At 37.9% G+C, this 27,449-nt stretch overlaps 2 long non-coding RNA genes across 2 annotated transcripts; both read right to left on the minus strand.

The window, feature by feature from the left end:
• Positions 1 to 597: 597 nt before the first annotated feature.
• LOC118707966 lies at positions 598 to 2,995 on the minus strand. The gene is made up of 3 exons (XR_004984423.2): positions 2,444 to 2,995; positions 2,145 to 2,147; positions 598 to 2,009 (listed from the first exon to the last, which is right to left on the minus strand). It is a non-coding gene; the product is annotated as an uncharacterized LOC118707966 (long non-coding RNA).
• An 11,552-nt stretch (positions 2,996 to 14,547) lies between these two features.
• LOC118708201 lies at positions 14,548 to 16,673 on the minus strand. The gene is made up of 2 exons (XR_004984487.1): positions 16,467 to 16,673; positions 14,548 to 15,283 (listed from the first exon to the last, which is right to left on the minus strand). It is a non-coding gene; the product is annotated as an uncharacterized LOC118708201 (long non-coding RNA).
• Positions 16,674 to 27,449: the final 10,776 nt, after the last annotated feature.

Here is a 27,449-nt window from a genome sequence, read left to right on the forward strand (position 1 = left end):
AAGATGTTTAAAGTTAGTCAATATCTTAACTCTTCTCCTAAACAGGAGATGAACCTTAAACATTTAGCTCCTGTCACCCCTCCTTTCAAATGAGATTTGATTGTTGTCCAAAATTCAGGTCTATTTTGTTTTTTTAACCTCCCAATTTATCTAATTAGTGTTTGTTTAGATTTACCAACATATTCATTATTTTAATTTTTATTTATTTCATTTTCATCTCAAACACACCTTCTGGGCTCATTTTCTTTCCACCTAAATACATTCCAGATGCACTCCCTTCATGAGGGTCTGTGGCTTGCAAACTCGTTTTTGCAGGAAAATTTATTTCGCTCTTGCTCTTTCTCAAGTGTGTGTGTAGACTGACAAGTATGTCCTCTTAGCACTTTATATATCTTCCTCCTGGCTCCTGCCTTCCAGAAGCCAACTGTTGGCCTAATACGTATTTATTTTTTTCATAACTGGTTGTAAAATTTTTTGTCCTGTCTTCAGTGTACTACAAGTTCACTATCATGTGTCCAGGTGAGCTTCTTTCTATTTCCTTTTTAAATTTATCTTTATTTTTAAAAGTATTATAGATTCCCCCAACCCCAACCCCCCCCCCCCCCTAACTCCTCCATCCCACACCCAGGCCTCCACCACACTATTGTTGGTGTCCATGACTGTGCATATAAGCATGTAAGTTCCCTGATTAATCTCTCCTCACCCACCCACCCACCCCCACCTTCCCTTGGAGATTCATAATTCTGTTCCATGTTTTTCTGTCTCTGGATCTATTTTGTTTCTTTTCATTTATTTTCCTTGGGATTCATTGGGTCGTTTTAATTGGAAACTGCTGTTTTGTTGTGGATTTTTTTTTTAATTAATTCTAGAGACATCTTAGGTATTATCTTTAGAAACATTTCTACTCCCTGTCTTTCTTTTGTCTTTGTTTTAACACGTATAACTGTGTTCTTTATGTGTCTTAATCTTCCCTTCCCTAGTCTCTCTGTACTGCATTCTGGGTATTTTTTTTTCAGATCTCTTTTCCAGTTCACTAAGTAGCATTCAATTGTGCCTAATCTGCTATTAAAGCCATCCATTGTATAGCAAGTCCATATCTAAACTCTATGCCTTGGAAATACACACATGCAAATAGATTTTGAATAAATGCTGCTCCTTGCAGACTTATTTGAAATATGAAAAATAAACAAAATATCTCTCAGTAGGAAAATGGTTCAATAAAGTAAACACATCTGTTCAATTAAATTAACATTACATAGGAATTTAAATAAACAGTTTTGCTTCTTCTTGGACCCATGCCCATCTACACACAGCAGAAAACTGTAAGTACAGTGTGTGTATACAGAATAGATTAAGAGTAACTATTCCAGATTGATATGCTTTTAGTATAAAACGCATTCTAAATGTCAAAGACTTGTATGAAAAAAGTAAATTATCTCATTAATAATCTTGTATTGATTGGATGTTAAAAGGGTAATATTTTTAATTTATTGGGTTAAATGTAATTAAAATTAATTTCACTTGTTTATTTCCACTTTTTCTTGTGTCTAGTAGACATTTAAAATTACATATTTTTTAAAGCTATTGATTTTCTAATTTAAATTTTATTTTACATTTCTAGAACTACCATTTGGATCTTTACTAATAAGTGCAATATTGATATTCCCTACTTCATCACACTTTCAAACATACCCATCACACTTATTTCATAGTTGTCCTCTGATAATTCCAGCATTAACTGTCATTGTTGGTGTGATTCTGAAATACGTACGGTGCTCTGTTCTCACCTGGTGGCTCACTCCCTCTTGTATTTATTAATTCTTAGAAGAATTTGTGAAAATTCTGAGTTTAATTTACATTTCTTCAAAGAAAATTTGCATTTTTTTTCTGCCAGGGATGTGGAACTCGACTACCCCCCACAAATTACAGCAAATGTTCACCTTATGAGTTTGGGGGAAAGTCACCTAATAGATATGATTTTGTAGGCATTTTATTGAAGTATAAAAGGCCTGGTACATGAAATTCATGCAATGGGGAGTGAGGTGTCCCTCAGCCCAGCCTGTACCCTCTCCAATCTGGGACATCCCTCTTATAATCTGGGACTGCTGGTTCCTAACTGCTCACCTGCCTGCCTGCCTGATCACCCCCTAACCATTCCCTGCCAGTCTAACTGTTCCCCTGCTGGCAGGATTACACCTAACTACCCTCCCCTCCCAGCCCGATCATCCCAATCTGCTCTCCCCTGCCAGCCTGGTCACCCCCAACTACCCTCCCCTGCTGGCCTGATTGTCCACAACTACCCTCCCCTTCTGGCCATCTTTCCATGGCCATCTTTGACCACATGGGGGCGGCCATCTTTGACTACATATGAGTGGCCATCTTATTCAAGGGCATGAGGGTCAATTTGCATATTTCCTCTTTATTATATAAGATGAGATGATACTAAAAAATATGCACAGATCAAAAGTGACAGCTCAGTATATTTTCACAAACTACACATACTTGTGAGGTCAGCATCTAATCAAGAAACAGAATATTACAGGCACTCAGTACACAGAAATAGGAGACCTCCACAGGCTTTGCACTATAAGGCTACAATATACACAGGGTCACCCAAAAATGTATACATATTTTGAATAATTATTAATTCTATGGGTTAAATCTGAAAAGAAAGAAACATATGAGCAATCAGAGTCTATACACTTTGGGGGACACCTATATATTGTTCATTTTGCTTTGACCCCTTGGTACTCAGAACCATGGTTGAGTTCACTTGATATCCTTGATATCTATGGGTCAATACTCATTTTCTGGGGCTTGTTTTTGTTTTCTCACTTGTTGGGGTCCCAGGCTTTGCCCCTTGTTCTTTTTGTGAGTGGCCAATATAACCTCAGACTCCAGGAAATTAGGGATGTGCAAGTATTCCCACAATAAACATTGTTTCTTGTACTTTAATATTCTCAAAAGTTAAGTCCTCTTACTTTTAACCTTATTTTCTCACAAGTTCACAAATGTATGAAAGAGAAAAGAAAAACAGAGGAGAGAAGAAAAAGAGGAGAAGCAGAGAGGGGGAAAGAAAGACAGAAATGTCAGTTTTAACATAAACCAGCAATAAAGAAAGCAATTTAATAAATTATCATAAATAACAAAGATTTAAAAAATCTACAGCAGTAAAAATTTTGCTTTTTAGGGAGTATCTAATATCATGAGAAAATGTCTATGATGTTATTAAAAAGAAAAAAACCTGTAAAAATTTTACCCCAATTTTGCAAAAATACTTAGGTGTTTGTACAGGCCTAAAAATGGGGAAGAAATGAATTGAAGCGTTAACAGTGATTTTCTGTGGGGACCGGACCCCTGAGTTCTTTTATGTTTTCCTATATGTTGTAGAAGTCAAGATCCTTACTTTACAATATCCATAAAAATGAGGAAGCATTAAGAAGAGTGATCAGGAGCCTGAAAACACCCATTGCACTCCTTGTCACACACTCAGACTGTGTCAGTGACCTGAGAGAAATGGAAAGGATTGAATAGCCCCAATAATGCTCAACAAGAGAAATCTGCAGCAAAGTGGGCTGACACTGCTCTGCCTTCCACCCAAGCTGATTCCCTTCAAATAGAAAATGGGACTCCATTGGAGGAGGAAGCTTTTGACTCTTTCCACACATAGATTTTCTTTTATGTTAGAACATTAAGATGCCTTCCTCTAAGCAGCATAATCAGGTACAGAAGAGATGTAACAAAACTCTTCATTTCCTCTCATTAAAGACTCAATTTTTTGGTTCTTCAGCTTGATTGACTTTGTGAAATACTAGAAGGCACCATGGGAGTTGGGGAAGGAGGGAAAAGCAATAGTAGCTTTTTACCAATTTATATTATTTGCAAATAAATTCTTATGGAGGCCTGTGCCTTATTCTCCAACCTAACAAGGTTGCTCTATGCTCTTGCTTTTTTGGGCAGTAACTAGAAAATAGGACCAGTTATTGTTTAATTGTTAAAATAATTAAAAGATGGGAATCATTTGCCTAAAAGAATTTGTGTGTGTGTGTGTGTGTGTGTGTGTGTGTGTGTGTGTGTGTGATTCTCTCTTTGGAGTTGTGACTAGAGATGCCTCAGACTCTACGGTCTTGCCACTCAAAAATGTGGTACACAGACAGATGGCATCAATATAGCCTGAGAGTTTGCTGTTAACACAAAATCTTGTCTCTCCCCCCCACCAGACACAAAGAATCAGAATTTCTAGGGATCTGTGGCTTAACAGCCTCCCTAATAATTCTTATACACACAACCAGTTCAAAACCACTTGAAAGCATGCAAAAAATAATACGAAGCAATCACAGTTCAAATAAAAAAGAAAAGGAGACAATTTTATTCCTAGGAATATCTCAATTTATCTCTCCTCTGAGAGGAAAAGTTACTATAAACCTTCACCCTGGTAGCCATAATTAAGTGTGGGAACTTTATGCACATCAATAAACAGAGGTCAAGGCTTCATTTAAGCCCTCTGGTCCATAACAGGTTTCCTTTCACCATCAAACTCCAAGAGTGGACTTTTTGTTCAATTTCATCCTTTCATCCTTTTTGAAGAGATGTAACTTTGAACTAATAGTGACGCTGTTGGGAACGTTTTGTGCCTTCTATAAAGTGTCTCTTTCTGTGACGCTCTAGTGAGCCAGTGCAAAAATAGGGACAAAACCAACAAAACATGCAAGGAAAAGGAAACTCTCTGAAACAGAAGTTTGCCAGCTCAATTTTTGCTTTTTTGTTCTTATGCATTGCCATGCTATTTGACTTTGTACCTTTCTTTTAAGAATCATGAATTATTGAACACATAAAAAAAGGTTTGACAACAAGCATATGACATTCTCTGGAAATAAGTGAGATATCTAAACTAAGCTTTTGGAAATGTCTTTCTTAGTATCATTCACTACTAAAGAGCTATACTCTTATCAATTTAACTTTTGAAAAATGTTTGTTATTTGCCATGTGTTAGGAAGGCTTCAATTAACAATTTCCTCTCAATCAGAATGCTGCATTATGACAATATAATATATTAAACTGCACTATAATAGTAATAGTAATAATAATATATGAACAGTTATGTTCTAAATATTTTCCTCCCTGTATCAGTTATTTATGACCATAATAATGCCAAGTAATAAACAACCACAAAGCCTCAATGGCATAATACAATAGCATGTATTGCTCACATGGCAGGTACCAGCTGGGGACATGCCTGGGGACTCTGTGTCTTTTGGCTAGGCTGTTAACTTGTCTGTTCCAACTGGCTTTCCATTGATCTAGATAAGTCTCAACTAGGCTGATTGGGCACTTCAAGTCTCTGCCATGTATCTTCCCCATGCCAGTAGGCTACCTCAGGAATGTCCTCATGGAGATGACAGAAACACAAGAAAGAGCAAGGCCTCTTGAGTTGTAGACTTAGAAGCACCGTACTTACACTTCTGCTTCATTCTATTACTCAAAGCCAGGCACATGGTCAAGTCCAGAGCGTCAGAGTACATTTCATAGTTACATACCAAAGCGGGTGGATGCAGAGGGGGTAAAATATCATTCAACCCATAAGCAAGAATTCTACCTTACAAATTCTACCTTACAAATACTTTCCACATCTGCCCAATATTCTTTCTATCTTATTGCTACCACCACTTCAGGCCACCATGATCTCTCTTACCTATCGCCACCTGACTGCTCTGTCCAAATACTTTTTGCCCATTTCTTCTTAGACCATTCTCAATGCAGCAATGAGAATAAACTTAAAAAGAAAACTTGCTCTGACCACTCATTTAATTAAGTCTGCCAAATGGTTTCCTATCGTTCTCAGGATAAAGGTGAAAATCCCGACTAAGGCCCTGCCTCATGTAAACATAGAACCTGCCTCTATCTTCAACCTTAGTAGTATTTAGTCCCTAATCATACTGGTCTTCCTTAAGTTTCTCCAATGCTACACTTTCCCACACCACAAGGCCCCCACTTTTATTTGTCTTTGCCTATTTCAATTCCATGCAAATATCAGCTCACCATTCATACATCACTTTCTCAATTCCTCACCACATTGACAATACAACATGTGTCCTAGTTTTATGCTCTGGAACCTGATTGTAATTTTCCACTACTGTCCTTACCACAGTTTATAATTATGTCCATCATTAATTGATTAATACCAACCTCCTCACTAAGCTATAAAATTCCATGATGCCAAAGGTCACGTTTACAAGTTCAATGTAGTTTCCTAAAGCAGTTACCAAACATTTTTTAAAATTTTGTACTCAATATCTTGAATTTAAATAAGATGACTATGTGCAATGGTTGTTTATAATTTGGTTCCTTGAAAAGGCATTCCAAATAAATGCAGCAAAACATCAATCATTTCTCTGCCTTCCAAATTTATCAGCCAAATCCCTTCTCTAATTTGAGTATATGTGCCTTTTCCCTGGGAATACAACGATAAGATAGGTTATCCAAACTGCTAGCAAAATTATTTTTGAAGGTTCGTATTTATTTTTTGGTCATTTCTTAAATGATTGCTTGCATTTTCTGAAGGGGGGTGGGGAGGAGCATAAATTCAAATCTGTGCCAAAAGATGTAAAGCAAGTGTTAGATTTGTACTCTGAAAACTGAGAAGTACTACCTACATATTCAACATAAATAGAATTCTATCTTTTACAAAAACCTAAAATATAATGACAACTGTGAAAACATATTCACACAATAGTATTCAACAATGGTTTGTTATAATCAAACTTTAAGTATTTCAGAAATTTGGTTGATGCATTTTCATATGTGTTGATTTGATGAGCCAATGTAAATATAATAGATTGTCCTACACTCATTAAATTCAGGAATCATTGTCCCCAATTCCACATGTTCTCTTTTGTTAACCCATTCTCAGGTAGCAACAAAGGCCCTATAGAACAAGGTGCCTTCCCTGGCATGGTGGTTTGACCTGCTTTGGACCTCTGATTTGAACTGGACCAGAGTCCTCTTCCTAGTGGTTTGTAATTAGGACACAAAGAGGTTGAGCCATCTGCAACAGGAAGATCAGGTAAATTCTAGAACAAAGTTGCCCTGGAACTTAACCAGTAGGCTACTGAGAAATAAAAAAATTATAAATAAAAGCTCTGCTAAAAGGAAAAGAGAATGAAAAAAAGAAAACATACAGGGGAATCAGGGCATTCTTGTGGGGAGAGAGGCATTGTGAAAAGGAAGTATGTAAGAGAAACCAAGACATCCTTGGTTCCTTATGCCATTCATTCCCAAGTCCATACCAGATAAAGCTTGGTTGTGTTATCTAACCTGCATTCTAAGAGAATTCTTTAAATCCATGTAATAAATTCCTTTACATATTAAATGAATTTCTATTTCTTATAAGCACATAATTTCTGGCCAACATAAAGATCTTCAAGAGGTAGGAAGAGGCAATGCCCTGGGATTATTACCTTTTGAAAGTTTCACTGTATAGTCTGAGTCCCTTCATTCTTAGGTTGGCCTAATGTGATTCTGACCTTATCTGGTCATTTACTTCTAATAGTAGATTACAACCCTAAAAGGATAATCACTCTTAGTGCCAGAAGAAAACTTTCAAAGAAATCTTTTCATTCTATCCGTGCATTGGCACTACCTGTGAAATTTACAGAAACATAGAAATTGGGTCCCAGCCCTAATTCTGGATTGGTAATGGAGACAGAACTTCTAGATTTATATCCACAGGTGATAACTGCACACAGCCTCATTTAAAACTACAGTGCTTCCGAAATTAACTTATCAATCCTTCCTTTAAAGAAAAAATAATCAAGGTGATTATTAATTAACTTTTGCCATGTAACAAACAAGTTAAAACTCAATGACTTAAAATAATAAGAATTTTTTTTCTCAAGAGTCTAATGGGCAACCTGGACAGCTTTTCTGGTCTTGGCTGGAACCACACATTCCTATCAGGTCACATGGGTGCTCTGCTGTCATAACTGGGCTCTCTCACATCTTTGGGTTTGACAGGCTGGCTGATCTAGAATGACCTGAGCTGGGACAATTCAGCTGTCTTCTATGTGGTTTTTATTTTAAATATGTTTTTATTGATTTTGGAGAAAGAGAAAGAGAGAGGAGAGATAGAGGAAAAAAATCTTTGTGAGAGAGAAAAATCAATCGGTAGAACTGGCAATTTTGGGGGGTATGGGACAATATGGCAACTGAGCCATAGCAGCCAGGGCTGCTGTGTGGTTTTTTTATAATCCAGCTGGCAGCTCATGGTTCTAAGAAAGAAGAGCAAAAGTATGTGTTGTGGGGTCGAACTCTGGGTTCAAAATAAGACCACCAGAGGCTGATGATTGATTTAAAAAAGCAGACAAGGATTTATTGAACTTGCCAGGATGGCCGCAAGAGCACCACATGCAGGTGGAGTCCACATGACCATGCCATTGCAGGTATAAGCAGTCCTTTTAAAGGTCTAAACCACAAGAATTTTACTTTGTTTTAAATTCTAAATTCTAAAGGCTGGGAACAGCCCACAGGGTCGTTCCCAGCCACATCCTGCTGGACATTGGAATGTGGCCCTATCTTGCGAAAGCAGATAGTACAGAAGCAGAGCTCAGCGGTTAATCTATAAAGGTTATCTACAGTTTCTACTCTTGAAGCTACTGAGTCAGTGGGAATCAATATCTTGTGGTCCTGGTCCACAGGCCTTAGCCTCCAGGTCTCAATCTGGAAGCTGAGGTAACTACCTTATTGTTTAAGCAAGTGCAGAAGCCAGAATAGCAGGATTAAAATTGAAACAGCAGTTTTTACCTAAGTATGGTTGCTACCATACTTCAGTATGCAAGGTCTCCTGACAGAAAATAAGGAACTGGCACATATTATACCCATCATACTCTACTGGTCATAGCAGGTCACAGGCCAACCTAGATTCAAGAGGTGGAGATAAAGACTCCACTTCTGGAGCAGAGGCGTTGCACACTTTTGCAAGTGATGAGGATACAGAAAGGCATGAATCATTATGGCAAGTTTTTGTGATCAAACTACCTAGAGGCCTAGAAGGAGTTAAGTAAAGTTCAAGGTAGCACAGAAACAGATTATCTGATTAATGTTAAGTATGTTTTTTATCATCCACACTTAAGATCCCTTTTCAGAGTTATAAATACAGGTTCTTCTTTCCAGCTTCTCTTGGACAAACACCTGAGAATAGCAATGGTAAGATTGGCTGCAGTTCCTTTTCTGTGCAAGGTGCCAAGTCAGGCTGCATCAGCAAGCACTGCCTGAAGAGAGTCCCTAACTGCCAGGTGGCTTAGAAGGACTCAGAACACAAAGCCAAAAATGTTTCTCAAATTCAGCCTGCATGACCCAGTCACCTCCATTAGGATGAATGCATCCCAGGATAGTGCAAATTATGAAGATTGCATTCTGCTTTCAAATGTAATTCTTGGGAGTGATTGCTGTGTACACTAAGCAGCCAGATAAGATTTCAGCAGAGGCAGAACTGGATGCAAATCAAGTGGAGGCTAGATGCATGGACTGGAGGAAAGTGGAAAAACAAGTGAGGAGAGAGCAACAAAATCAAAGGGAATGAAGAGCTTGATGTGACAGCTTTGTTCTTGGAAACTGTGGAAAGAGTAAAGGGCCATCGCTGATATTTCAAGTCTTCAAACAACACTGTTCCCACAGCACTTGTACTTCCTGCTTCCTAAATCCTACATTACAAAATGCAATTATATCTTAAACAGAACCAGGAAATACTTGATCCTGCTTCCCCTCAAAGAAGTGACTCACAACTTCGGTGGCCCAATGAAATCCTACGGAGAGCGTTTAAAAAGCAAATGTTTGCCCCCAACCTTAGTGATTCTGATGTATTCAGTCTAGAGCGTGACTTGGGACATTTTTTTAAAGCTCCCAGTTAGTTTTAATATATGCCTAGTTTGAGGACTTAAAGAGATTCCTGAATAATTCTTAACTCATGCAACCAATATAAGCATCAGTTGTGTGCAGAGCATTTTGCTAGATCCTGTGACTATGAGGAAGTGGGCAGTTGGTCCAAAGGAGACAAAAGGTGCCTATGCAGTTGAAGCCACCACAAGTTGAGTGACCATAAAGACAAATCTAGTGTGAAAGAGATCAGTGAAAAGGGATTTAGGACAACAAAGAAGGGAGAACACCCCTCCATTATTACCAATGCCCCAACTTATTCAGAATTGCCCACAGACTTCCACTGAGCAATCATCTCAGGCTGGATAAATGAATCACTCAGCACTCAGATCCCAGAATCCTAGATAAGAATCATTATTCAAACTCATGACCAGAGAGTGATCCTGGATAGGTGATTTAAGTCCTCAAAGTTTCAATTTCCTCAGCTATAACATGAGAGCAATATATGTTTTCCACCTCATAGAGTTGTTATGAGGCTTAAATGAGACGGTTTAAGTAAAGCAATAGCACAAGACCTAATGCATAATAAATGTTCAATAAATATTAACACATAATTGATAGTCATAATTAATAATAGAATAACACCAACACTAATACCTGATCTTTAGGTCCCATTCTGAGGGCATTTCTTTGATCAGGGTATAGAAAAAAATGTAAATTCTCAATGATAACAAGTAGAGTCAAGATGGAAATAGGAGGCAGAGAGAGAAGATAATATTTCAAGAGAAATAATATTAAGCATCTTTTCTGATCACAGTGAAATGAAACGAGGAATCAATTTACACAAAGAAAACTGGTAAATTCACAAATATATGGAGATTAAATTAAGCAACCAATGGTTCAAAGAAAAAAATCAAAAGAAACATATGTAAAGACAAATGATAATGGAAATACAACATACCAAACTTCAAGATGCAGCAAAAGCAGTTCTAAGAGGAAATTTCTCAACAATAAATGTCAACATTAAGAAATAAGAAATCGCAAATAAACAATTTTCTTAGTACTTCTTGTTTGAATATCACTAATCAAAGGAGACAGAGCACCTTGGAGAAGAGACTAATTCTGTAACTAAGGAAGAAAATATACAAGAGCCTAGATATCTTGCAGTGCCAGAAAATAAAGAAGCACTCAAAACAACAAATCTCACACTGATCAGAGCATGTAAAACTGAAAGAGTCTTCAATTGTCAAACTTTGAATAATTTGAGGAAAAAATAAAATAAAAATGGCATTGGATTATAACCCAAAGTATAAAATAAATATATGAGTTCTTATCATTATATTTTTTAAAAAATAAATAAGTTTATTGTGGATAAATCTGAGAAACAGTGCTTTCAACTAAGTGATCAAGATCAAAATCAAAATGACCAAATCATGTTAATAGTATACATCCTTGATATGATGTGGTTATCTTTCTGTGTGATATTTCTCCCTCAAACCTATCTATAATTCCAGGTTTATCAGAAATATTTTAGACAAATTCTAACAGAAAAAATATATTACAATATAGCTGACCAGTACTTCCCAAATGGTCAAATTTCTCAAATAAGAGAAGTCTGATAAACCATAACAACCAAGAGGAGTCTGAGGAGATATGACAACCAAATGTAATGTGGTGTCTTGGATGGGATCCTGAAACACAAAAATATAAATAAATAAAAATAAGGAAATCTCAATAAAATATTGAATTTACTTAATAATAGTAATATATTAATATTGGTTCAAGTATTAGGAAGAATGTAGAGAAACTGGGACCTTCATAAATTTCTGAAAAGAATATCAAATGTTTCAGCCACTTTGGAAAAGAATTTGGCAATTCCTCAAAAAATCAAAAAGGAGAGTTACCATATGACCCAGTGATTTTGTTCTTAGGTATATACTCAAGAGAGCTAAAAACATATGTTGATTCAAATATTTGTATGGAAATGTTAATGGCAACCATATTCATAATCACCAAAAGGTAGAAACAATCCATATGTCTATCAACAAATAAATGAATAAACAAAAGTGACATTTTTATAATGGAATATTAATTAACCATAAAAAGAAGAAAGTAGTGATACATGCTACAACATAGAGGAACCTTGAAAACAGTATCAGAAATGAAAGTAGCTACATATTATATGATTGCATTTAGATGAAATGTCCAAAGTAGGCAAACCCAAAAAGAAAGAAAATCTAGAAAATGGATTGCCAGAGCCTGGGAGGAAAGTAGGAATGGGAGGTGGATAACAGCTAAAGGGTATGGAGTTTTTTTGGGGGGAGATGAAAATGTTCTGGTGAATTAGGTAGTGGTGATGGTTACACAACCTTGTGAATATACCAAAAACCACTAAATTATATACTTTAAATGGGGTAATTGTGTGGTATTTAAGTTGTACTTCAGTAAAAATACCTGATGTGTATTTCACACTTACAGCACATCTCGATTCAGTGTTTAATATCCACATGCAGCCACCATATACTGAATTAGCACAATTGTACCAGTAGATCCTTATTATTCTGATAGCTCGAGTGTGTTTTGAGAATCACCTGGCAGCCAGTGAGAGCTGTGAAATCTCAGGCCCAGGCCAGACCTGCTGCATCTGAATCTGCATTTTAACAAGATCCTCAGGTGATTTCTATGCACACCCAACTTTGAGAAGCACTGATTATGATCATGTTGCTGGCAGCTGACCCTGCTGAATAACTATGACTGCTCAGCAAAGAAGAAATCACTTCTTTAGTTAGATTTAAATTATCTAACATCATACAATCAGCATCTCAATTCTTTTCTACTCACCTCTCACCCAGCATGTCAGAATCCAATCTTGTTATTTGCCCCTAATCGCTCCTTAGACTTTAGTCCACCCCTGGCTGAGAGTAACAGTTGGAAATTATTCCAAGCTCGGGGTCACTGACTAAATTTTAATGACAGTCTCTTTGTGTCTATAAATTTACTAAGGATGACAGTTCTGAAAACCATCCAACTTTGCTTACCCAGTGTGCCCTGTAGCCGGGAGTCTGTGAAAGTAGCTATTCTACCATAGTGTGTTTACAGCATTGAGCAAAGTGGGACAACGTGTTAATCAGAGGAATGTGCGCTAATTTTATAAATAATTCCTAACATTCCACATCTCCCTTTCTTCTATTAAAAATGGGGGGGGGGGAGGACAGAGGGAATACACCACCTTTGTTTTTACTTATATCTCAGTTTTGCTTGAAACAAACTGCAGCATATTCCTTTAAGCACATTCATTATTCATAGGGAACTATGTAAAAAAGTTGAGAGTACATTTTCACATTTACCGGGAAGGGAGATTCTATCTCTAAAAAGACTCTGAGCTCTCTAAGTCCTTTTCCTGTTACTATGCAGTAGGAAATTTCAAACAAACAAAACATATTTGATATTTATAGAAATGAGGAGTTTCCTTCTTTTCTTTTTGTATCCTGAATCCATACTTTTTTATGTGACCATGACTTGTGTGTCTTTTGTTAAAACCTGAGAAGTACAGACTATTAAGACTATTAATATTACAACTTCAATTAAAAACTAGTTGATATCTATACAGAAAATAAAAATATATCATGAGTCTTGTCAATAGGAAAATAGGATGCTCATTCTTCATGCATATGTGGAGAGCTCATTTTATACAGTGAACTTTTCTGAATGGAATGGAGAATACAAAAATGCATGAAACGTGCTCTGCCTTCCAGAAGCATGTAATATATTAAGAGCATACACATGATGAAATAGAACCAAAAAAAGTAAAGAAAACTGAAAGTATGCAAAGAGCTAGTTCCGGGTTATAACAGTGAAGGACAGAGAAGTCACTTTCACAATTTTCAATTAAAAACTGGTATCTAACATGCACTTATCCCTGATGTATTGGTATACAGAAAATAAAAATATGTCATCCTATTTATAGCACTGAGGAGTTTCCTTCTTTTCTTTGAGTATCCTGAATACATTACTTTTTCTATGTCACCATGACTTTTGTGTCTTTTTTAAAATCTGAGAAATACAGAATATTGAGACTATATTAATATTACAATTTCAATTAGGAACTTTGGCAAGGGGTAGCTGCTGGTGAAAAGTAGCTTTTGAGCTAAAATTGGAAGGTGACAAGAATTTGGCAATATGACAACTTTCAGAAAGAGCATTCTATGAAAAGGAAGGAAATGTTTAAAGAGCCACAGAAGGGGGTTAAATAGAAAGTTAACTTTTGTCCAAGCATTTTCCTGCAGCAGTTGTGACCAGATCAACTCCACATTCTGAGGATCAAAGAAGAAAAGAAAGTTGAATTGTAAGAAACAATTCCTTGCCAGTGAAACTGCCAGGGAAGAGACAGAATTAGCAATTTTCTTTTTAGAATATGAAATATTCTCCTAGCTTTGAACAACCTGCTGAACAATTAAATATAAATTGATGACTTTCACAATGTTTTATTTTTTATTTTGTGGTAGGACCCTACACACAATCGGTATTAATCAATTAAATTATTATTCACTAGACACGGCTTTAATGTATACAAAAATACTTTTATTTTAATAGTATTTCAAAGTTGTTTTTCTTTGTTTCTTAGTTAAGTTACTAAAAAAATAAAACAAGAGAGAAGAAAGCTATTGATCAAGAAAAAATTTGAAAGCACTTCTTTTTAATGCATAAAATATGTTCTTACAAAAATAAAAACAGTAATTTAGGAAGCATATGTACTGTTTAGAGAACCATCAGAGTCCTGTTAAGGATAATGACACGTTCACTAAAGAGTTTTCTAGAAATCCAAGGGTCTTTATACATTCTCCAGGAAAATTAACTTTTGGCTAAAGCAAAACTCAGGAACTGAAGTAAGCAGACATTTCATATTTTAATACCTGGGGTTGTGATACACAACCACTTCTTTGATGTTTGTTGTGTTTTTTTCCCTTCATAAAAGTAACACAATGCTAAAATGAATTGATTTTTCTCAAATCTCCAACTGTATTTGTTTTTCTCCCCCTCCTAATGCCAGACATTATTTTTGGCAGAAGATGTTGAAAACAGAAAGTGGTTAGTGTAACCAGTTGGGCAGCTGTGGTTTCTTTCCTTCTCTTTCCAATTAATGAATAAGCACTTCCTTCCAGCAAAGAATGGAATAGAAGTTAGCATTTCACTTACCATGTAATATTCTTGAATAAAAACAAGTATCTGAGAGGGAAGAAAAACACCCTCAAGAAATATGTTTATGTAACTCACTTGGAGGTGGCCATTTCTGCACCTGTTTTCAGATGGGAAGAATTCTAGGTCATTTATAAGAAATAAACTTCTCTTTTGAAGTTGATTATTTCTAAATGTAGCTCAATATAATGTACCCTCATAGTTTGTGTTTTTCTTCCTACAAAACAAAAATTGATATGGGTTTTGATTTGCAGGTCCAGTCACAGCCACTTGAGAATATATGTACATCTTTCCTCTCAAATGTTTCATTAGTAATGATTAAAGATTATTCTCTCCCCTCCTCCTATTATTAACCCTACTAGAGGCCTGGTGTACAAAATTTGTGCATGGATAGGGTTCCTAGGCTTGGCCATCAATCAGGGCTGATCAGGTTCCCTGCCTCCCGGCCTCCTCCTTCCCTCACTCCCTCAATGCCCTGCAGCTGCTGCTGGTTGCCTGCCATGTTTCACACTGCCCCCTGGTCGTCAATGCACGTGATAGCAAGAGATCAAACTCCCAGTCTCCTGGTCAAAAATCCTATGGAACACTTTGAATATTAGCCTTTTATATAGAGAGATAGTTAGCATCATTTCTTGTTGAAGTCATTGGGGGTAGGGGAGTGAGGAGGGATCCCACCTACTTAAAAGTAAATGGCAAGTTCAGCAATGTTTTAAAAAGTCACCCTCAATGTGCTCCTTTGGGATATAGATTGCAGGCTATTTGAATTTGCAAAATGCTGCATCCACAAAGATAAATGATGCCAAAATGGAAACTACCTTATTTATCTTAAACTTGATTAGTTTGAAGGGCCCTGCTTGGCAGTTTGAAAGATGTTAACAATAATTGAGGAGTTCCAGGCTCTACTTTGAAATATACCTGTGACCCAGAACTTTTAAAATGTATGGGGCATGACCTCTGTCAATGATCACCTACTTTCTACAGGGGCAATTGCTGATTGCTCAAGGGGCCAGGAACACATTCAACTCCAGAATCAGTATTGTGACAGAAGGGATTTCATCTCCATGGGGACAGTCATTACTGCTGATCACCAAGGGACCATTCAGAATTTGTCACAAGTCTTGAGGCAGCCAATATTTTACAACCCTCCAACAGCACAGTTTGTACTACCCAAAAGAACAATTATGTCACTTGTAAAAACATAGCCTTCAGAAATGTATAAAAGATCAAACTTTACAGCTATCGAAATAGTTGGAAAAAATATAACTGAAGTAGAATGAGTCTAGAAAGGGCATTTTTAAGGATACTTGGGTTGATACTTCCTTTTTTTTTTAAGATAAAAGAATATGAAAGTTTTAAAAGTGGAGGACGGACCTGTGATGGGGATTGAAACTTTTATTCACCTGAACACAAATGTGCAGAGCCTATAAAAATCCTCAAGAAATGTGTACAGGAAATTGAAATAAATTCCCCAGTTCTGCCCCTCAGAGAGAATGGGGTAGTATTTTAAGATGTTTCCAGTCCTTTTTATGCATATAATACATATGTTTACATGTTTTCTTGTAAGGTGTTTGTTATAATTCCTTCCATAGAAACTTAGGACTACATGATAACCAAGCAAACTGTAAATAGTGCAATATTTTAGTCATGTGTGAATATTAATTTTATAGTGCCCCACAATTCCAGTATGTATTCCCATTTGACATAGGAAGAATATGATTTCCTTTGATGGAATAAACATGCTAACCTAGAAAAACAAAAAAAGAAACAGAGGATGGGTAATACAACTTAAAAAAGAATATTGAGTTGTTTTATTTAAAATTTCATAAATAGCTGATTTTTTACTGTGCTCTTCTTTAGTTGCTAATCAAACAAAAGAGAATTTGCCAGTCATTTACTGATAAGAATCAGTCCTCCAATGCCTCAATGATGAAGCACAAGACCTTAAAGAAAAATTCTCCTGTAAAAGGGACAAACAGAACAATTTGATGACAGGAATGAAAATTTTGAGTCTGGATGTGTGTGTATTTGCATGTGTAGAATCCCCATTTTAATTATATACTCAAACATTTTTCTTAAGTTATTATATTAATCATTCAACTCCAAAATATTACTCTGTACAGCTCCAATTTTGGCTCAAAGACAGATGTTCAAACTGAAAGAGGTAAGTTTCCTTCATTCATTTAGCATATATTTATTGATTGCTACTATATGTCATTCTGTTCCAGGTGCAAGGGGTATACCAGGGATTAGAAACAAAGGTCTCTCCTTTTGTGTGATCTCATCCTAGTGAGGATAGAGAAAGAAGAAAACAAAAATAAGTTAGTTAATAATCAATATCACTGTATATTAGAAAAAGGTAAGTGCTTTTCTTACTTACCTTTTTGTTACAGGTATTTTACCAAAAAGGTAAGTAAGATAAAGAAAATTGATTATTAAGGTTGGGGTTCAATTTTATTTATTTTAAATATAAGTATAAATTTTTATTTTAGAGAAGAAGGGAGAAGGAGAGAGAGATAAAAACATCAATGATGAGAATCATTGATTGGCTGCCTCTTGCACACATTCTGCTGGGGATTGAGACTGAAACAAGGGTTTTTGCCCTGGACTGGGAATTGAACTGTGACCTCCAGGCTCACAGGGTGACACTCAACCACTGAACCATACCAGCCAGTATAAATTTTAAACAAAAATAAGTGATATTTGAGCAAAACTTCAAAGAAGATGAGAGAATTCATACAAATATCTTTAAAAAATGTGTCCCTGGCAAAGGGAACAGCCAGTGCAAAGGCCGTGTTGCAGAAGCATGTCCAATGTGCTTGAGGAACATCAAGGAGGCCAGTGTGTGGGAGTGGATTGAGGGAGTGAAAATAGTAGTAAGAGATAACAGAGGTAATGGAAGGTGGCAGGGTATATTACATAGGGCCTTGTAGGTCAATGTAAGCACTAGCTAAGTATACAATTTTACCTATATGTTCCCAAAAATTCTAGTTTAGCACTTCTTAGTTGGGATTCAGGAATCTGTATTTTAACACTCCACCAGGGGATTCTCATCATGAGAGAAGTTTGGGAAACACTGCTGTAAATGAAGTGAGAGGCAGCAGAGTCACACATTAAAAGAATTCCTCTGGCTGTTATTAAAATTAGCTACATGGAGAAAAAAAAATCAGGGAAATGCCAGTTAAAACACTATAGCCCCAATCCAGACTAGACAATGGCAGCTCAGATCATGGTGGCAGTGGTGCAGGTTAAGAGAATTGATCAGATTCTGACTGTATCTAGAATTCAGATAAAACAGCACTGATTCGCTGATTGATTGGAGGTAGGGCAGGAGAGGACAAGAGCAATCAAAGGTGCTTCAAGGCTTTGGGCTGGGGCAGCTGGAAGGATGGAGTTGCCATTAAATGAATTAGAGCAGACTACAAAAAAGGCAGCTTTGAGGGAAAATAATGTCCTCAGATCTAGATATGTTGAGTTTGAGGTGTCCTGGACATCCAAGAAGCTACTGACAATCTGGAACCAGCAATCCTATATAATAAAAGGCCAATATGCAAATTGACCAAACAGTGGAACAATTGGTCACTATGACGACGTGTACTAACCACCTGGGGGCAGACATTCAATGCAGGAGCTGCCCCCTGATGGTCTGTGCGCTCCCACAGGGGAGCACTGCTTAGCCAGAAGCCAGGCTTATGTCTGGCGAGTGCATTGACAGTGGCAGGAGCCTCTCCTGCCTCCTCAGCAGCACTAAAGATGTTTGACTGATGACTTAGGCCCACTCTCTAAGGGCTCCCAAACTGACAGAGAGCACAGGCCAGGCTGAGGAACGCTTCCCTCCCTTCCCTCCCCTAACCCCCCACCCCCATGCACAAATTTTGTGCACCAGGCCTCTAGTTCAGATATATATGTAAGACTTGATCCATGGTCACCAGCATGCTGTTAAAACTGAAATGCAGAAAGATAAAAGAGTATTTTAATTATCCCACCTACCAACTGTACATGAAAACTACATTAAGAAATAGCCTGGTAAAGTTAGAAAAGCTGAGATTTGAATACCAGTTCTTTCATATACCAGCTGAGTTATCTCCACTCAATTTCTAACCTCTGTGTGATTCCATTAAATTATCCTATCAGTAAAATAAAGTGTCTTGAGTCAGGTTCCCAAGAAGCACAGCCTGAGATTGAACCCTTTGTTAGAGGAGAAAGGGAGTGGAGAAAGCAGGATAAGGCAAGAGAAGGAACAAAAAAATGCTATAGTTTACCTGAAGTCAAGCTTCACTCAATACTGTGAGCAGTGCTGGTACTGGGATTATAGCATAGTTGGTCCTGCCTTTAGGCAAGGAAACCAATAGCAACTTTTATATAAGGGTCCAAGTTAATTGTGGAATTTAGGGGAGCACAGTCACTACCATACACATAGCAGGTCTTCTGTGAAAATTTGTGGTCTTCCCTCTTTATAGCTTTATGTCAATTCTAAAGATTTACTAACAAGTGTATTCCTCCTTCACTTTTCTTCCTCTCCTTTGTTCATTCATTTGTTTCTTTTGTTGCCTTTTAATCCTCACCCAAGGATATTTTTAGAGAGAGTGAAAGACAGTGAGAAATATTGATTGGTTGTCCTCTGCACAACCCCCAACCAAGGCCTGGCCAGGAAAGAGCCTGCAACGGAGATATGTGCCCTTGACCAGAATCAAACCCTGGACCCTTCAGTCCACAAGCCGATACTCTATCCACTGAGCCAAAACAGCTAAGGCCTTCCTCATGTTTCAACAGGCCTATTGCTGTCCCCTTCCATTAGAGATTTTTAATAAGTTAATTATTCACATTTTTAAAAACAGCCCTTCTCCTCAGTAATGTAGCTTTGGGCATGTTTCTCTTTCCCAGTAACTGCAAAAACAAAGGCTGCCAAAGTGCTTCCCACCAACGCTGGGCAAAACACTTTCGTTCCAGAATCAAACATCTGCTGCATATCAAAAACGTTTTGTTTTTTCAGAGAATTCTGACTCATGGCAAAGATAAAGTAGGAGAGGAAATTGGGAGATGGATTCTAAAATGATTTTATGTTTATTGCTAATCTAGAAACCTAGAAATCTTGGTATTTGATCACTGCATTAGGAAAGGACACATGGAACATGTTGACAACAAAATGAAAGAGTTTAACAAGTAGAGTCAGCCTTGATTTATAAAATGTCATAATGCTAGAGATCAGCTTTGTACTTTGTCTCTGTCCATTTTCCATGGCAACGGCAGAAGGTTTTGTGTGCTGGTTATCCGAAAGTGTTTACCAGAAAAATAGCTCACCCCCCGCCAAATTTTATTGTCAAAAGTCATTCTAAAATCACCCCAAACTGTGCACCTTTGCACATCTGCAAATGGACAATTGGAATACTTATACTATGCTATAAGGGGCACTAGATAGGGTGTGAGCCAAACAGAGCAACAAGGTCCAGTCACCTCCAGCTGTGAGCAGCTTCATCCATTTATCCCCATGAGACATAGAAATATTATTTTTGTTGTGAGCCAAGATGCACAAGATTGAGAATGCATCAGAAAAGACCGTGGCTGAAGGAAATGTAAAAGATTGGATGGAGTGCATCTCAGCCCAGTGTCTTCAATTGGTTTCTTCATTTGTAAAATACTAGAAATATCTATCCAGGATATTGCTGTGAGAAATAAATCCGTCAAGCTTTGGCTGGGTCAGCTGTTTAGAGTGTCATCCAGATATATGGGTTCGATCCCCAGTCAGGGCACATACAAGAGTTAACCAAAGAATGCATACATAAGTGGAACAACAAATCACAAATTAATGTTGCGCTCTCTCTCTCTCGCTCTCTCTCTCTCTCTCTCTCTCTCTCTCTCTCTCTCTCTCTCTCTCTCTTTCTCTCCCTCCCTCCCCCTTTTCCTGAGGGGTGATAAGGGCCAGCAGCCGCCTCTCACACATGCTACTGGCAATGGTCCCACTTGAACCCGCTGCCAGCCCCAATCACCCCTGAGGGCTTCTCTACCTCTCCCTGATTCTGAGGGGTGATTGGGACAGCAGCCACTGCTCAAACCTGCTGATAGCGCTGGCCCCACTCATACTCGCTGCTGGTGCTGGTCCCAATTGCTCCATACTATCTTGAGTGTGAGTGGGGCCAACACCATCAGAGTGTGGGAGTGGTGGTGGTCGGAGCAAGGCTGCCAGCAGACAGGGATCCATGGTGGGAAGGGCCAGGCAGGGACACAGAGGATGGGCCAAGACCTGCCCCTGTGTTTACCACAGCCTCACGTCCCACTGTTTCTTTCAAGGTGCACAAATTTGTGCACTGGCCCCCTAGTTTTTACATAAATTTGAACTTATTTTAAGTGCCATTAATTAGTATTGTTATAAGCTACAAGAGGACAGGACTTCGGCCTTGTCCGCATGATAACTATTTGTTGAGTAAACAGACTTTTGTGTTGTAATTTTTAGATTTCAAAAGGTAAAAACTTTGTTTAAAAAGGTGAAGTGGACCCTGGCAGAAGCAGATGTGCAGACCTCCTTAGAGAGCCTTGGATAACTCAGGCTACACAGATACCCCAGGAAGCAGAGCTGCAAAACAATAATTTTACTCTAGGAGTGAGAAATAGACAGTGTGAAAGACTCTCAAAGAAGCATATTTGAAATATTCAGACATAAAATAAGGAAGTAAAGACACAAAGAAAAGGTGGATTTGAAGAAAGCACTAAACTAAAAGTCCATGTAGTCAGTAGGCAAAAGGCATGAATAAATAGCTTGAATAGTAGACAAAATATACAAAAACTAGCTAAACTACCATTCAATAGAATACGCAAAATTAAGATATTTTCAGACAGATGTATGCAATTTATAATTCACCAAAACTACTACTAAAGGACCTATTTTAACAAGAAGGAAACTAAGTTCAAAAAGCAGGAACAGGATGGAACAAATAAGAGTGAATAAACTGATTGACACAAATAAGTCTAAACAGTTACAATCTATGTTTAAAACAACAATAATAATGACTAATTTGAAGAATATGCAAACAGGGGAGAATTAAATGTCAGGACAATATATGGAGCATGGGGACAGTAGATCAGCATTAGAGTTCTGAGTAGGCAGTGAGAACCATTAATTACACTTAGACTTCATAAAGTATAAGTCTTAAAATTAAGGCTGACAGCAAAAATGATATAAGTGGCAAGTATGACTTCTGAACCAGTAGCTAAGAAAAAGGAAATAAAAAATTCAAACTAGCCCAAACCAGTTTGGCTCAGTGGATAGAGTGTTGGCCTGCGGACTCAAGGGTCCCAGATTTGATTCCAGTTGGGGCATGTACCTTGGTTGTGGGCACATACCCAGTGGGGAGTGTGCAGGAGGCAGCTGATTGATGTTTCTCTTTCATCAATGTTTCTAACTATCCCTCTCCCTTCCTCTCTGTAAAAAATAAATAAATAAATCAAAATAAAATACATATTTTTAAAAATTTCAAATTAAACAAAGGAAGGCAGAAAAAAAAAGACTAGCAAAAAAAAGAGTAGAAAACATATTAACAAGATAGAAATAAGCACATTTATATCAGTAATAACAATGAATATAAAAAATAAATTATATATAAAAGTGATAAACAATACAATTGAAGTTCAAAGAAAAAGCAATGCCTAATTATTTTTTATAAATACTGAAACCGAAAGGACACTGTATGGTTGAAAATGTAAGGAACAGAAACAGAAATCCAGACAGCTACTTACAAAAAGGAAGTTGATTCAGTGATATTAGCCTTTTTTTGTTTGTTTGTTTTCCATTAAGAATGATGAGGTACAGTACCTACTGGTAACACTATCCACCAAAAGATATGATAATCATGAACAAGGAAAAGTAGGTAAGTCCACAACAATAGTGAGAGATTTTAATAGTTTGTGGGATTATTATAATCTTCATTGCAATCACTTAGGACAAAAAGAAATAAGTGAGCCTAACAATTTAATGAAAAAAGAAACAGAAAAAGATATTAAAATTGATATTTTGTTTTGGTTTTGAAAAGAAATCTAATTTGTTTCCATTTACTGGAAGAATTAATAATAAACCTATTAGTTCTGTAAATATGATGATGATGTATCAATATGTGTGTGTATCATATATGTGTGTGTCATATATAAATATTTAGTGAGTGCCTATTAAATAGCCGGTATAAAATAGTCCAGAAAAAGATGGAGCTTAGAGCCTACAGAAAATAAATATTTAGAACTTTTAAAGTTTATATACACACAGGCAGGCAAATACACATACACAAGGATTTCTTTTTGTACTTGAAAATTTTTCCAACCAAGTGCTTACTTAATATTACACATGCTGTTATTAGCCCAATAAATTCAACTAACATATTGCATGAATAATTAGTCTGCTGCTCAAAAGTCAGTACTTTCTACCTTGTACTTTAACCTGTGGTTCTATAAATAGATAAATGAATGATCATCATATCTAATAACAGGGTAATATACAAATTAACTGTCACTCTGTCACAAAGATGGCAGCACCCATAGCAATCTGGGTGCTGGACATTGGCTGTGTTGCCCCGGCGATGAGCCCTAGCAACCCACATGCCCCGGCCCAAGAAGGGAGGGAGGAAAGAAGGGTGGGCGGGCGGGCCTCTGGCCAGAGGCTGGCCAAGGCACACAGGATGTTGGCATTGTTGCAGGCTGAACTCAGGGACACTACCCCCCCCCCCCCGGCACAGATTTCATGCACTGGGCCTCCAGTATTTTATAAAGGATGATCTACACACACACACACACACACACACACACACACACACACACAGGGAAGCTAAGCTGTATACTACTAAGAATTGTATAAGGTTCTTCATCCTCATTATCACATTTAATATTTTAAACCACCCTAGGAAGTAAATATTGTAGTCTTCATTTTACTGATGTGAAAATTGAAGCTTAAGAAAGTCAAGTAACTTGCCCAAATTCATATATGCATAGGAAAGATCTTTGTATGGAAATGATCTACAGAATGCCAATTGAACATACTGAGTTTTCAGATTGTCCTCCCATTCAGAATTTTTGGTGACTTACTGGCCACTCTGTTCAAATCTACTTTGGCCACAAGTTAAGGTGCCCGGCAATAACTTGTTGGATCCCCATTAACATGTAGATGAGGGAAGTCGAGAGAAAGAGCTATAGGGCAGACCAAACCAAAGGTGTCCATGTCTCAGAAAACATATACCAAATACTTTTATATGCTAAAGATAGCCAGTGATTATAAGATCCTTGCCTTCATTCAGTCACTCAACAAACTTTTGAGAGTTGGGAGTATGTAAGGTTCCCATGACGGACAGATGTTTTATCTTAAGAAAAAATATAAAGACCATTTACTGGGAGGCTCCAAAAACAGAGGGGAGATTTAACATGCCAGGCTTCAAGAAGGCAAGGAACCTCAGCTTCAATTGAATTCACCCCTAAATGGGTCTGCCAGAACAAATTTCTTAAAGAAAGATTCAATATCCCAGCCTGTTTTATTCTAATCACTCAACCAGCTGTTTGGGCTAGACATCCAATTAAGAATTCCATAAATCCTCTAGTTCCACTTTGGATAGAGGTCGGGGAGCATGCCAAAAAATAAGCAAAGAGCTGCTATCAGTTACAAAGTGGGAGAGATTCTGTAAACTACAATCCAAAAGATATCCATTCTAAATAAGACCATTAATGCTGCAGTACAGATAATAAAATAATGCCTTATCTTCAAAATTTTATATTGATAGAAAATATGCATTCAAATATGAAACTTCATTATATTGTTCAAGTGATCTGCAGCAGGTCACCAATGAGAGTTAATAACCTTTTTCGTTATTATCAATTATTAAAGCTTTAGTTCTAATAATATTGTGAAATAATGAACTATACAATAAGAATTTTTTTTTCAAAGAACACGGAAATGAGAAGTAATTACTGCTGCAAGTGTAAGAACAACAACAACAAAAAAGGTCTTTTTCTTTACTGTAGCTTTCCACAACTTTTGAGATGCACCTGGTAATTAAAAACCCAAGTTTGTTAGCTGCTCTGATTCAAACAGTGCCTCTGTTCAACCTGCAAGACAAGATAAGCTACTCTCAAGGCTAAGTTCTTGCATACCCCTCCTCTCTGATGTTTTTACTACTCGGGGATAATTCACACCAAGGAGTTCCTAGTTGATAGAAAGTCCCCCTCCCCATTCCACTTTTAACAAGCCTCTTTTGAACTCTTTATAAGGTTTGCTCTGAGCATGTTTTATAAGCTTGGGGAAAATGCAGAGAGATATACCTGATAGGACATCTGCAAGGTGATCTGCTGAAACACAAGCAAACTCAACTTCAGCCCCAAATCCTCCTCCCTTCCTTGTCACTTAGCAACAGTCAGGGCTTAAAAGGGAGCCACCCTTTGTTTCTGGCTCTGTGTTAATTAGCAATGCACTGGCCCTTTCTTCTCTTGAAACTTAAAATAAGCTTCCTCTGTGCATCTCTTCTTTTAGTTGTGAATTTTTTTACAGCCCTTAGTCACCTGCCAAACCCTAACAATAAGAAACATGATAAAACCTCTATCATCAAAAAATTAAATAAACGGGAAAATTCTGGAATGCAAGGACAATGAAAACAGGGAAGATAAAATTATCTTTCCCAGATGCAATCACATAATTGTATTCTCTTCAATAATTAGAATTGTGCGCATGCATGCACACACACACACACACAGACACACACACACTACTCCTCAAATTGTGTATCAAGAAGTTATATCAGCCTCTGTCATCATGGTCCAGTGGTTAGAGTGTTGGCCTTTGCACAGGAGGGTCCTGCGTTGGATTCCCCCTCCAAGGGCATGTACCTGGGATGCAGGTCCAATTCTGCACCTCTATTGGGGTGCCTATGGGAGGCAATCAATTTGATCAGTCTCACATCTAAGTTTCTCCCCTCTCCTCTCCTCCCCTCTCCTCTCTTCTCCTCTCCTCTCCCCTCCCCTCCCTTTCCTTCCCCTCCCCTCCCCTCCTCTCCTCTCCTCTCCTCTCCCTTCCCCTCCCCTCCCCTCCCTTCCTCTCCTCTTCCCTCCCCTCTCTTTCCCTCCTCTTCTCTTCTCTTCTCTCCTCTCCTCTCCTCTCCTCTCCTCTCCTCTCCTCTCCTCTCCTCTCCTCTCCTCTCCTCTCCTCTCCTCTCCTCTCCTCTCCTCTCCTCTCCTCTCCCCTCCCCTCCCCTCCCCTCCCCTCCCCTCCCCTCCCCTCCCCTCCTCTCTCTCTCTCTCTCTCTCTCTCTCTCTCTCTCTCTCTCTCTCTCTCTCTCTCCTCCTCCTCCTCCTCCTCCTCCTCCTCCTCCTCCTCCTCCTCCTCCTCCTCCTCCCTTCCCTTCTCTCTGAAAATCAATGGAAAAAATATCCCATTCTCCTTGGGTAAAGATTAAAAAAAAAGAATTTTTAGCAGTATTTATAATCAATACATTCTTTTTTTATTCTTGATTCTAGAAAGGAAGGGAGAGGGAGAAAGAGATAGAAACATCATTGACAAGAGAGAATCATTGATTGGCTGTCTCCTGCATGTCCCCTACTGAGGATCGAGCCCACAACCCAGGCATGTGCCCTTGACTGGAATCGAACTTGGAACCCTTCAGTCAGCAGGCCTACACTCTATCCACTGAGCCAAACCAGCTAGGGCAATACATTCTTACATTTCAAATAAACCAGAGGAATTATTCTCAAATTCAGATTCAACTTATGACAGTGTTAAATTTACAAAATGCAATTCTGATTGAGCCATCCCACTGATTTAAGATTTTTAGTGACTCTCGATTATTTTTAGACTCAAAATTGAAGTCATAGGTCAGGATCCCTAAAAACAGAGTCTGAGACTGGACTCATATGCCTGGGAGTCAGAGAGTAGGATAGCACAGGTGCAAGGACCTAAGCAAGGACGTGGTCTTAGCTGGAGTCCAGACTCAACCCATTCTCATGGGAGCTTTGGAGCAAGAAGAGCAATGTGGAGTTGCCTGATCTGAAAGCAAAAAGAAGGCTCTTTTACCCCCAGGGCAATCAGATATTGATCACTTACTCATTTTGTCTGTTACTTTAAAGCCCTATGCATAATTCACTCTTATAAGACAGCCCATCATTTTAGGTATTTGTTCAATGAGTTCACCCCCTGGCTAGAACACTAATTCCATAAAGACAAGGATTGGATGTTGCTTTTTCCCATCCCTACTATCTAAGTACAGGGCCTAGAATACAGTAGATGCTCTCTGATTGATGGGTGAATTAATCAACAAAATCATTCATTTAGATTCTGCTTTTTGTTTAAACTAGACAATCCCAGTAAGCTAGGTCGCTGAAATATCCTGTATAAGCAACCTGTTTACTTATAACTTGGGAGGCTTTTAGCT

Source organism: Pipistrellus kuhlii, unplaced genomic scaffold (genome assembly GCF_014108245.1).
Source record: "Pipistrellus kuhlii isolate mPipKuh1 unplaced genomic scaffold, mPipKuh1.p scaffold_m20_p_6, whole genome shotgun sequence".
Lineage (NCBI taxonomy): Eukaryota > Metazoa > Chordata > Mammalia > Chiroptera > Vespertilionidae > Pipistrellus > Pipistrellus kuhlii.